Source organism: Clarias gariepinus, chromosome 26, assembly GCF_024256425.1.
Source record: "Clarias gariepinus isolate MV-2021 ecotype Netherlands chromosome 26, CGAR_prim_01v2, whole genome shotgun sequence".
Taxonomy (NCBI): Eukaryota; Metazoa; Chordata; class Actinopteri; order Siluriformes; family Clariidae; genus Clarias; species Clarias gariepinus.
The window spans coordinates 5,200,134-5,213,099 of record NC_071125.1 but is presented as its reverse complement, the minus strand read 5'-3'; positions in this window follow the sequence as shown (position 1 = coordinate 5,213,099).

Sequence of the window (12,966 nt, the reverse complement as noted above, 5' to 3'; positions counted from 1 at the left end):
CTAAGTGTTCACTTAATTTTTTTCACAATCAGCACATACAGTTAGGTATCGTGATTATATTGTATGGCCTGACTGCTATAATACCAAGTGGTGGTCAAAAGTGTGGAGGAAAAAGTGAAACCTTTTTAGCAAAAAGCCTCTAATAATAATAAATCTAGTCCTGCATGTTGCTCATGTGTATGATACCAGTAAAGGATCATCATAGGTTGCGACCCTATTAATGTGGATTTCTGTGTTCCTTTGACTCTTTAGTTTTTAAGTTCCAGTGCTCACCAGTTTGTTCTTTATTTTTAAATATGTACCTTATATTTTTTATGTTTTTGATATGATGTTTTGCCATCTCTGATGGATGTGTGTCGACTGTTTGGTCGATGATGGCTTGCCGCACTGACAGTTACGGCTCTTTGGATTCTGAATTTAAATGCTAATGCTGCACTTGAAATCCACTTTTTTTTTATTTGCTGGTGGAATAATGAGAAAATAACACCCACCTGATCATGCAGCAGCTGAATGAAGCAGTTGAATAAGAAACATAAACAGTGTAAATTAATGCAACAAGTAACATTCTCTCTTCAGCGCTAACAAGTAACACTCTCTCTTACACTACAGCTATTTGTAACACATTTTCATGGTTTTAGTTTCATTCTCAATCTTTTCTTGCTCCTCTTTCACTTTATCTCTGGTAACTGTACTGCAGCGCTGTAAATGTTTCCCAGTGCATTCAGCCAATCCATCCTTGTGTCCCATAAACATACACACACTTAAACACTATGGGCAATATCATAAGCGTCAAGGGTTTTATTGACAATTACACTCCTTTCATGCAAAGAACCAATATTTGGAGCGTTGACCCTTCTTTTTCAAGACCTCTGCAAATCACCCTGTCATGCTGTCAATCAACTTCCTGATTGATGGCGCAGCCCATTCTTGCATAATTAATGCTTGAAGTTTGTCAGAATTTGGACCACAAGTTCTCAATAGGATTAAGGTTTGGGGAGTTTCCTGGCCATGGACCCAAAATTTTGATGTTTTGCTCCCCGAGTCACTTAGTTATCACTTTCGCTGTAAATGTTTCCCAGTGCATTCAGCCAATCCATCCTTGTGTCCCATAAACATACACTCACTCACACACTACGGGCAATTTGGGAACGCCAATAAGCATGATCTGCATGTTTTTGGACTGTGGGAGGAAACCGGAGCACCTGGAAGAAAACCCACCAAGCACGGGGAGAACATGCAAACTCCATGCGCACAGGAATCGAACTTGGACGTGAAGTATAATTACAAGCATTTCATAAGCGTCAAAGGCTTTTATTGACAATTACACTCCATTCATGCAAAGAACCAATATTTGGAGTGTTGACCCTTCTTTTTCAAGACCTCTGCAATTCACCCTGTCATGCTGTCAATCAACTTCCTGATTGATGGCGCAGCCCATTCTTGCATAATTAATGCTTGGAGTTTGTCAGAATTCGGACCACAAGTTCTCAATAGGATTAAGGTTTGGGGAGTTTCCTGGCCATAGACCCCGAAAAAATGTTTTGCTCCCCGAGTCACTTAGTTATCAATTTCGCCTTATCGCAAGGTGCCCCATCATGCTGAAAAAGACAGTGTTTGTCACCAAACTGTGTTTGGATGATTGAGAGTAGTTGCTCTCAGAGGATGTTTTTGCACCGTTCTGTATTCATGGCCGTGTTCTTAGACAAAATTGTAAGTGAGTCCATTCCCTTGACTAAGAAGCAACGGCACACATGAATGGTCTCAGGATGCTTTAATGCTGGCATGATAAGAGCTCACCTTTATACAATTCAAGAAAGGCAGCAAAGAAGCCACTTTTGTCCAGGAAAAACATCAGGGACAGACTGATATTCTGTAAAAGGTACAGGGATTGGACTGCTGAGGACTGGAGTAAAGTCATTTCCTCTGAAGAAAAGATGAGCGCTTCCATCACTCACAATTTTGCTTCGGAATGTGCAATAATCTCCTTCGAACAGTTGATATAAAGATGTATCTGCTACTTATACTCTGTAAAGCCTTCAAAACGGCTCTAATCTGATGATGTTTGTTAGTTGGTGATTTCTGAGGCTGGTGACTCTTAAATCTTGGTCTTGGAGGGTCTTTATGAGAGCCAGTTTCAACATGGTGCTTGATGGGTTTTGGAAACGCACTTGACAACACTGTTCATGCAAGAACTGTTCCAGAAAGGCTGACCTGCATGTCTTAAAATAACAACTGACTGTTGTTGTCATTACCTCGTGCTTTTTCATAGTTCAATCTCCAGTATTGTCCAGTATAATGCCATTCTTTATATAGCACTAATGCTATAACTGATTCTCTGTATAACCTTAGAAACAAACTAAAATGTATAATCACTGATGTGCTGAGATTGTTAAGGAGCTGCTTATTTACCGTGTGTTGAGTAAGTCTGCAGTGTCAGCACTTTGTAATATTCCCGGCTGAGATCAGTCTTCTGGGTGGAGGAGTTAGGCTGTGTAGGCTTTTACCTAAAATGAAAGGTTGCTTTTTGCAATAAAAGGAGAGACAGCGAGAGGAGAGACTGGAGGAGGAACAGCCCTTCATTATAGCTACAGTGAGAACAGGAACTAATTTATCTCAGAAATTCCACAATATTATATCTAACTATAAATGGTTCCAGTTATACTAACTATTGGAGATAAAGTCAGAGAAACCAGATTGAGGTGGTTTGGACATTTTCAGAGGAGAGATTGTGAGTACAGTATATTGGTAGAAGGATGATGAGGTTGGAGCTGCCAGGCAGGAGGTCTACAGGAAGACCAAAGAGGAGATTTATGTATGTAATGAGAGAGGACATAAAGTTAGTTGGTGTGAGAGAAGAGGAAGCAGAGGATAGGGTTAAGTGGAGGCAGATGATTCGCTGTGGCGACCCATGAAAGGGAACAGCCAAAGACAAAGAAGAAGTTATTATTTATATAATTCAATCATTTATACCTGAATCTTGTACTTTCATACTTTTCATATTGTTATTGTCTTTTTTGTGATTTAATTAAAACAAACAAACAAACAAACAAACAAAAAAGGACAGCATTGTGGCTGATCAACACGCCCCTCACACACACCCTTCACCCTCTGATATTCGGGTACACACAACCAGACCATATAACAGCTTCCTTCCACCTGCCATCCATCTCCTTAACAAGAAAGGACTGGACTGGTAAACACACACAAACACACACACATGCTCATAAACATTCACCTCAATAAAATGGGACTAGACTGATAAACACACGCACACATACACACTGATTTACAACTATCTATTTCAACCTGAAATAGTTTTTAAGCAGGATATTTATATTTTTGCACAGGTACTCTTTCCTGTCTCTGCTGCTAGTTTTACAAGAAATATTTACTGTTTTTGTTTGTCTGTCATGTCATAACTTGCACTCCCTCAACCCACTATGACAGTATATCACAGTATATCGCATTGTACCACTGTGTTGTTGCTCATATTTGTACATATGCAGGTTATGTTGTCTTTTTGTTGTCTTTTGTATAGTACTGTATAGTTTTTGTTAATTTATGGTGTCAATTTGGTTTGATTTAGATAGTCAGCTAATTGGGTGTCTTAGTTAGCTAGTTAGTTTCTGTTAATTTATGTTTTATGTATGTAGCATATTGATCCTGGAGGAACAGCCTTTCGTTTTACTGCATACCTGTGTACCTGCGGCTGTCATAATGCTGGTACAAAGAGGTCGGACACAAGCGCAGGTACAGTAACCAAGAGTGTTTTATTGAACTTCTAGCTGAAACGAAAAAGGTCTTTGTAAACAAAAATCAGAATATCTTTATCCTTCCAGGAAACAAGGGTGTGGGGTTTTGACCCGCGACTTCGTGGTCGGTTCACTCCTGGGGAACACTTAAAGGACTCTTGGTAATCACTTTTAAACACAGATTTCTCTCACACAGAACGGTGGACGGACAGGGAGCTACGGGGTCGACTGGGTTAAATAGGGAAGCACATAAAGGAAACACAGGTGACACTAATTTAGAAATAATAACGGGACACATACACACACAGACACACCAGGGGGAGACAGACAAAGCTACGGCTCAGTAGTCCGGAGAGCCCGATCTTCCTCCCTGAGACCGCGGTGGCACAGGTGTTACAGTACCCTCCCCCTCCAGTACCGGCTTCCCGCGGGAGGCGTGGGCGCCCTTCTTCACGTTGCCGCAGGGAGCAAGGACCCGCCTGACTGATGGGATTGCCGGCGGGCGGGGCGGCCCGGTGGTTGCGGCGCCGGGCGATTCGGCCGTGTCCTGTGGAATTCCTGAATGAGTTCTCGGCTCGGGATGTCTCGGGCCGGAACCCAGCTCCGTTCCTCCGGGCCGTAACCCTCCCATTCTACTAGATATTGAAGGGAGCCTGCTCTCCTCCATGAGTCCAATAGTTCTCTGACTCGGAACGCGGGGGCGCCCTCTATTTTCACGGCCCCAGGGAGCGGAGGTTCCGCTGTTCCTTCATCTAATGGGCCCCGGACCACCGGCCTGAGAAGTGAAACATGAAACACAGGGTTAATGTGGAGATGTGCAGGAAGTTTCAATTTATATGACACCTGATTAATCTGCGCTAAAATCGGAAATGGACCTATGTAACAGGGGGAGAGTTTTCTACATGGAAGGTTTAGGTGAAGGTCCCGTGTCGAGAGCCATACCCGATCGCCTACCTGGAGCGGATGACTTTCCCCTCATCGTCTATCGGCATATTTTTTAAATCGCTGCACTGCTTGGGAGATCTTGGTGTGTGCATTCTCCCATACTTTCTCCGCTTTTGTAAACCACTGGTCCACCACGGGTACTTCGGTGGGAGTGGCATCCCAGGGACATAGCGGGGGCTGATAACCTAACACACACTGAAACGGCGTTAGGCTGGTAGCGGAGTGGCATAGTGAATTCTGCGCATATTCTGCCCAGATTAAGCAGTCTGCCCATTCGTTCTGTCGACTGCTACAGTATGCTCTAAGATATCTCCCGAGTTCTTGGACAGTCCGCTCTGCCTGACCATTCGACTTGGCTGATAGCCCGACGTTAGGCTAACTGTGGTCCCCAATTTCTGGAAGAAAGGCTTCCAGACCCTAGCGATAAATTAAGGACCACGATCGGAAATAATATCTTCCGGGATGCCATAGCAACGAAACACTGTTTCAAATAGGGTTTCTGCTACCTGGAGGGCTGACGGAAGAGAGCTAAATGGGACGAATCTACATCCCTTAGAGAAGCGATCTACAATCACCAGGATCGTTGTGTTCCCTTTTGATACCGGCAGATCCGTAACAAAGTCCACCGCAATGTGGGACCACGGTCTGTTCGGGACTGGTAGGGGCATTAATTTACCAACTGGTAGGCAACGTGGGCTCTTAGAAGTTGCACAAATAGCACAAGACAGAACTACTGTTTTCACTGTTTCCCGCATTTTTGGCCACCAGAACTTTGGTTCCAGTCGTTTGTAGGTGCGTGCAACGCCGGGGTGTCCAGACGCTAAGCTCAAGCGAGCTTCAATCGTCACTCGTTCGCGGAGTGACCCCGGGGTGGGACCGTGCCCACTGAGCTATCTCCGATTCGATGTCCCACATGATCGGTGCCAATACGAGTGACGATGGTAAAATTGTCTCCCGATTAACAATGGGATCCGGCGCCGGATAAGAGCGGGAGAGCGCATCCCCTTTTATATTTTTTGAGCCAGGGCGATATGTAATTATAAATTGAAAACGCGTGAAAAACAGTGCCCAGCGGGCTTGTCTCGAGTTCAGTCTTTTTGCTTGTTGTAAGTACTCTAGATTACGATGATCAGTGAGCACTGTGAATGAGTGTTTAGCTCCCTCCAGCCAGTGACGCCACTCCTCTAACGCTGCTTTTACTGCTAGCAGCTCTCTGTTACCGATATCATAATTTTGTTCGGCAGGTGTTAGTTTCCTAGAGAAGAAAGCGCAAGGGTGGAGTTTCTCGGGGTGGCCCTGGCGTTGTGACAGCACTGCTCCTATGCCTACCTCTGACGCATCGACCTCTACTACAAACGGCTTCTCTGGGTCCGGTAGTTTTAATATAGGCGCAGTGGTAAAAGCTGTTTTAAGACGGTGAAACGCTTTTCATGCTTCTGTTGAGAACTCACAAAGGCGTTTCGGTTTCCCTTTCAATAGTGATGTGAGTGGTGCTGCCAACGTACTGAAGCCTCGGATGAACCGCCGATAAAAATTGGCAAACCCCAAAAATCTCTGTAGCGCCCTAACTGACGTAGGTTCCGGCCATTGTTGCACCGCCTTGACCTTGGTCGGCTCCATCTCAGACCCCCAGTGGTCCTATGTGATAGCCGAGGAATGCCACCTTCCTCTTGTGGAATTCGCATTTCTCTGCTTTCACATAGAGCCCGTGTTTGCGCAGACGATGAAGGACGGCTGTTACATGCCGGACGTGTTCTGCATATGACCGTGAATATACCAGGATGTCATCCAGGTATATTATGACGAAACGGTTAAACATATCCCGAAATACGTCATTCATGGACCCCTGAAACACCGCAGGTGCGTTTACCAGTACATATGCCATCACATTATATTGGTAATGCCCAGATGTAGTGCTAAACGCAGTCTTCCACTCATCGCCTTTACGCACACGAACGAAGTTATATGCGCTGCGGAGGTCGAGTTTGGTAAAGATGGAGGCGCCTCGGAGTTGGTCGATTGCGGCCGGTACCAGTGGCAGTGGGTGCTTATATTTTATTGTTACTGCATTGAGCCCATGGTAATCAATACAGGGTCTTATAGATTTTTCCCCCCACAGTACAGACATAACCCCGACTCTTGTCTTCTCCTCCGTTCGGTGGTCGAGAGGCGGAAAGTACTCACGTCCATGGGGTCTGGCTTTGCCAGATCACTGGTGTCGGGAAGCGGGTTTCTGAATGGATGTCGTCTGAATGGATGTCGCCATGTCGTCTCGGTGCCGTGCGGGCTGGAAAACGTGGGCGCTGGCTGCGAATGTGCTGGTCCAGTTTAATCGCCAGGTTGAGTGTCCCTGCACGCGAGTTCTAGTTGTATTTCCGGCTGCAAGCCATCTCGAAACCTGGCAAGGAGGCTTTTCTCGCACCAGCCACTCTCCGCAGCCATCACTCGAAATTTTATGGCGTACTCGGATACTGGGATGTTACCTTGCCGCAGTTTCATTAGCCGTTGTTCTCCCGATCGTCCTTGGTCTGGGTGGTCAAATACGGCCGTCATTGCCTCCATGAAGCGTCGGTAGTGGGACGTGAGTCCCCCGCCTGTGCTCCAGATTGCGGCCGCTTAATCCATGGTTGGACCTGTGAGCTGTTGAATGACGAAGCCCACCTTCTGCTGCTCCGTCATGTCCGGATACTCGGAGAGATATAGCTCACAGGCCAGGATGAACCGCTTGCAACCCTCGGGATCACCTGCATATCTCTCTGGGGGAGCAGAACGAGGTGGTGAGGGCGTGGAGTGTGGGAGTGAAGATGTCGTTGTGGGACCTGGTGTGTCGAGCTGTTTGACACAGTGTGCTAGGTCGCTCACCGCTTGCGCCAGGCTGTCTATCTCCCGTTGCTGGAGCCTCACATATTGGAGTGTCGAGGTTTTGTCCTCTGGCAGGGGGACACCTGCTGCGTCCAGACAGGTCCGTCCATCTGTCATAATGCTGGTACAAAGAAGTCGGACATAAGCGCAGGTACAGTAACCAAGAGTGTTTTATTGAACTTCTAGCTGAAACAAAAAAGGTCTTTGTAAACAAAAATCAGAATATCTTTATCCTTCCAGGAAACAAGGGTGTGGGGTTTTGACCCGCGACTTCGTGGTCGGTTCACTCCTGGGGAACACGTAAAGGACTCTTGGTAATCACTTTCAAACACAGACAGATTTCTCTCACACAGAACGGTGGACGGACAGGGAGCTACGGGGTCGACTGGGTTAAATAGGGGAGCACATAAGGGAAACACAGGTGACACTAATTTAAAAATAATAACGGGACACATACACACACAGACACACCAGGGGGAGACAAAGCTACAGCTCAGTAGTCCGGAGAGCCCGATCTTCCTCCCTGAGACCGCGGTGGCACAGGTGTTACAGCGGCGTATCTACTTCACAATGCTTGCACACTTATACTGTATTATACTGTATATTACACTATATACAGTATATTTTATATCACAGTTAAACCTTGGATTGCCAGCATACAATATAATCATGATACATACTATATCGCCTGACTGCTGATGATTCTCATCCCTAATACACATATAATACCAAGTGGTGGCCAAAAGTATGGGGACAAAAGTGAAACCTTCTTAGCATAAAGCCTCTAATACTAATTAGTCTAGTCCTTCGTGTTGCTCATGTGTATGATACCAGTAAAGGATCATTATAGGTTGCGACCCTATTAATGTGGGAAAAAAAATCTTCTTTTTTGATTTCAGTTGATTTCTGTGTTCCTCTGACTCTTTAGTTTTTAAGTTCCACTGCTCACCAGTTTGTTCTTTATTTTTGAATATGTACCTTATATTTTTTATGTTTTTGATATTATGATGTTTTTGCCATCTCTCTGATGGATGTGTGTTGACTGTTTGGTCTAATGATGGCTTGCCGCACTGACAGTGACGGCTCTTTGGATTCTGAATTTAAATGCTAATGCTGCACTTGAAATCCACTTTAGACTTTTTTTTTATTCGTTTGGTGGAATAATGAGGAAATAACACCCACCTGATCATGCAGCAGCTGAATGAAGCAGATAAATAAGAAACATAAACAGTGTAATTTAATGCAACAAGTAACACTCTTTCTCCAGCGCTACACTACAGCTATTTGTAACACATTTTGATGGTTTTACTTTCATTCTTCTTCTTTTCTCGCTCCTATCTCTGTTAACTGTACTGTAGCGCTGTAAATGTTTCCCAGTGCATTCAGCCAATCCATCCTTGTGTCCCATACACATACACACACTCACACACTACGGGCAATTTGGGAACGCCAATGAGCCTAATCTGCATGTTTTTGGACTGTGGGAGGAAACCGGAGCACCTGGAGGAAGCCCACCAAGCACGGGGAGAACATGCAAACTCCATGCGCACAGGAATCGAACTTGATCGTGAAGTATAATTTCAAGCATTTCATAAGCGTCAAAGGCTTTTATTGACAATTACACTCCATTCATGCAAAGAACCAATATTTGGAGTGTTGACCCTTCTTTTTCAAGACCTCTGCAAATCACCCTGTCATGCTGTCAATCAACTTCCTGATTGATGGCGCAGCCCATTCTTGCATAATTAATGCTTGGAGTTTGTCAGAATTCGGACCACAAGTTCTCAATCGGATTAAGGTTTGGGGAGTTTTCTGGCCATGGACCCAAAAATTTTGATGTTTTGCTCCCCGAGTCACTTAGTTATCACTTTTGCCTTATGGCGAGGTGCCCCATCATGCTGAAAAAGACAGTGTTTAACACCAAACTGTTTTTGGATGATTGGGAGTAGTTGCTCTCAGAGGATGTTTTTGCACCGTTCTGTATTCATGGCCGTGTTCTTAGACAAAATTGTAAGCGAGTCCACTCCCTTGACTGAGAAGCAACGGCACACATGAATGGTCTCAGGATGCTTTAATACTGGCATGATAAGAGCTCACCTTCATACATTTCAAGAAAGGCAGCAAAGAAGCCACTTTTGTCCAGGAAAAACCTCAGGGACAGACTGATATTCTGCAAAAGGTACAGGGATTGTAAAGTCATTTCCTCTGAAAAAAGCTTCCATCACTCACAATTTTGTCTCAAAATGTGCAATTATATCCTTTGAACAGTTGATATAGAGATATATCTGCTACTTATACTCTGTAAAGCCTTCAAAACGGCTCTAATCTAATTATGTTTGATAGTTGGTGATTTCTGAGGCTGGTGACTCTAAATAAACGTCTCCTCTGCAGCAGAGTTTAGTCTAGGACTTGGATGGTCTTCATGAGAGCCAATTTCAACATGGTGCTTGATGGGTTTTGGAAACGCACTTGACAACACTGTTCATGCAAGAACTGTCTCAGAAAGGCTGAGCTGCATGTCTTGAAATAACAACTGACTGTTGTTGTCATTACTTAATTACCTCGTGCTTTTTCATAGTTCAATCTCCAGTATTGTCCAGTATAATGCCATTCTTTATATAGCACTAATGCTATAACTGATTCTTTGTATAACCTTAGAAACAAAGTAAAATGTATAATCACTAATGTGCTGAGATTTTTAAGGAGCTGATTATTTACCGTGTGTTGAGTAAGTCTGCAGTGTCAGCACTTTGTAATATTCCTGGCTGAGATCAGTCTTCTGGGTGGAGGAGTTAGGCTGCTAAAATGAAAGGTTGCTTTTTGCAGAAAAGGGAAGCCAGCGAGAGGAGAGACTGGAGGAGGAACAGCCCTTCATTATAGCTACAGTGAGAACAGGAACTAATTTATCTCAGAAATTCCACAATATTATATCTAACTCTAAACCTATAAAATGTGCAACATTCAAATGTTTAATATTTAATGAAATACTTATCGAATTGACCCTAAAAGATGAAGACTAATACACTCCAGTACAATTTACAGATATTATAATCACTGTAGAGTAATACAAGGAAAAGAGCGTGGGATACAAACATTTTTCCTAAACTGATTCAATTTTAATGAGCGCCAGATATCTTTAGGAAATGCCCCTGTGAATGATTTCCGAATTAATTTTCATGCTTCCAGTTAGGGCCCTCGTGGGACTCGTGTTAGACTAGATATGAATGGATTTATTTGGACGGGAAATAAATGTCTTTTACCTAATCCATTTAAAATCTTATTACCATTCAGGTTATGAATAATTTTAACAATATTTTTTTTCTCGTGATATACCAGAGTTTTCTCATTTAGTATATAAAATAGTTGTTTGAGATATTTCTTCAAACAAACAAGGTCAAACAAAATCCACTCAATTTTTTTCTCTGGGCGTAGTGCTTGTGTTAGTCAAATTTAATATAATAAAATATTACATGCGTCCAAATGGAATGTTTGCAACATAAAAACATTTTAGACAGAACATCAGTAAAACAGATGAGCGTGTGAGGCCTTTTATTGCGTGGGAAAAGTAGGAATGAGTAATCAGTTGAAGAGATCCTCCCCATATGTATAACAGAGAGGGTGTGGTGTTTTAATCCAGGATGTCCAGAGTCCCATGTTTCCATGTTGGTCTTTTTATGTTCATGCACTAGAAGATGGTTGTTGACTTTAGGAGGACACGAGGCGACCATTCTCCGCTGAGCATCAACGGCTCCTCTGTGGGAATTGTCAAAAGCACCAAATTCCTGGGTGTCCACCTAGAGAAGGACCTCAGCTGGTCCCTCAACACCAGCTCCCTACACAAGAAAGCCCAACAGCGTCTCTTCTTTCTGAGAAGACTTAGGAAGGCCCAGCTTCCACCACCGATCCTGACCACCTTCTATAGAGGAACTATTGAGAGCATCCTGAGCAGCTGCATCACTGTCTGGTTTGGGAATTGTGCCATATCGGACTGCAAGACCCTACAGCGGATAGTGAGGACAGCGGAGAAGATCATCGGGGTCTTGGTTAGCTAGTTTAGTGTTTCTGTTCATTTATGTTGTAAATTTATTTATGTTGCATGTAGCACCTTGGTCCTGGAGGAACGTTGTTTCGTTTCACTGTGTACTAACTGTATATGGTTGTAATGACAATAAAGCCTACTTGAACTTGAACTTGAACCACAGATATGCAGTTTAATGACACACAGTTTTTTCTTACACAACGCTCTTGAACAACCACATCACCTAAACTCACTGTTCATTCTGTTTACTTGCTGCTGCCAAAAGTAGTTCTTTATATAATCCAGACAGATTCATCACACTCGGTCTTCATGAAAATTTATACTTTGTTTTGCAGATTAACCACTGAAGCCATAATAGCTTTGCTTTCTAATTATAAGTATGTCCAGACCACAGTTGTGGTGTATGAGGTGTCATATGCCAAAACCAAAGTGAGGAAAACATGTGTTGGGGAAGAACAGCAAATTGGATTGACACAGTTAGGATTTTTTATAACAGACTAAACATTATGCATTATGGATTGTCATGTACAGTATGTAATGTTTAGAATATAACACCTAACATCACGTCCATACTGTACTGTATGTGTCAAGTCTAATCTATATAATTACACAGCAGTCATTTGGCTCACTTAATGAACTATACTGGTATTTTACCGCTACTAAGTTTAGACGAAAAATATAGCCCAAGTTTTCTATTTTATCTAGACTGGAAGTTTATTCTGCCTGCCACTTCCACATCATGTTACCCAGCCTGCATCACCCAGCCTACCTCATCCAGTAAGCCTTAGAGTTTTACACATTATTTCTTTAATAAAATGCGCAATTTTTATAAATTCGACCTCGTAATAAATTTTTGTGATAAATCATCAAATATTGAATTGTTGTAGTTTTTAATACAATACGAGGTGAAAATAATTTACCAATGACTCCTTTTTGGTTTTACTACCAATTTCCATACTGTCCTGATTTTTTTTTTTGTTTTAGGGTTGTACTTTTGGTAGTTTTTAAAAAAATACTTTTAAAACCTGTAAGAAATATGTGGTGGCTTAGCGTCTAGGTTGTTGAAGCCTTGTAACCCTACGTTAACCACATACTACCCATTGTTGCACACAAGCCCGGGTGGAAAAATTGAAGTGTCAGGAAGGAAATCCGGACAATGGTTCCCCTTGATGGGAACATCTGGAAGAGGAAAAAAACGGAAAACATAAAGAGGAGGTTATAAAGCTGCTTAAGAGAAATCGGACAATAAACATTAGTGCTAATAATTTTAATTAAGTCAGGAATCTCAATGCCCCAAACTAAAATTAATTGAATGGAGAGTTTACCCATGATTCACAGCTCGATTACTGCAGGCCTGAGTGAAACAGA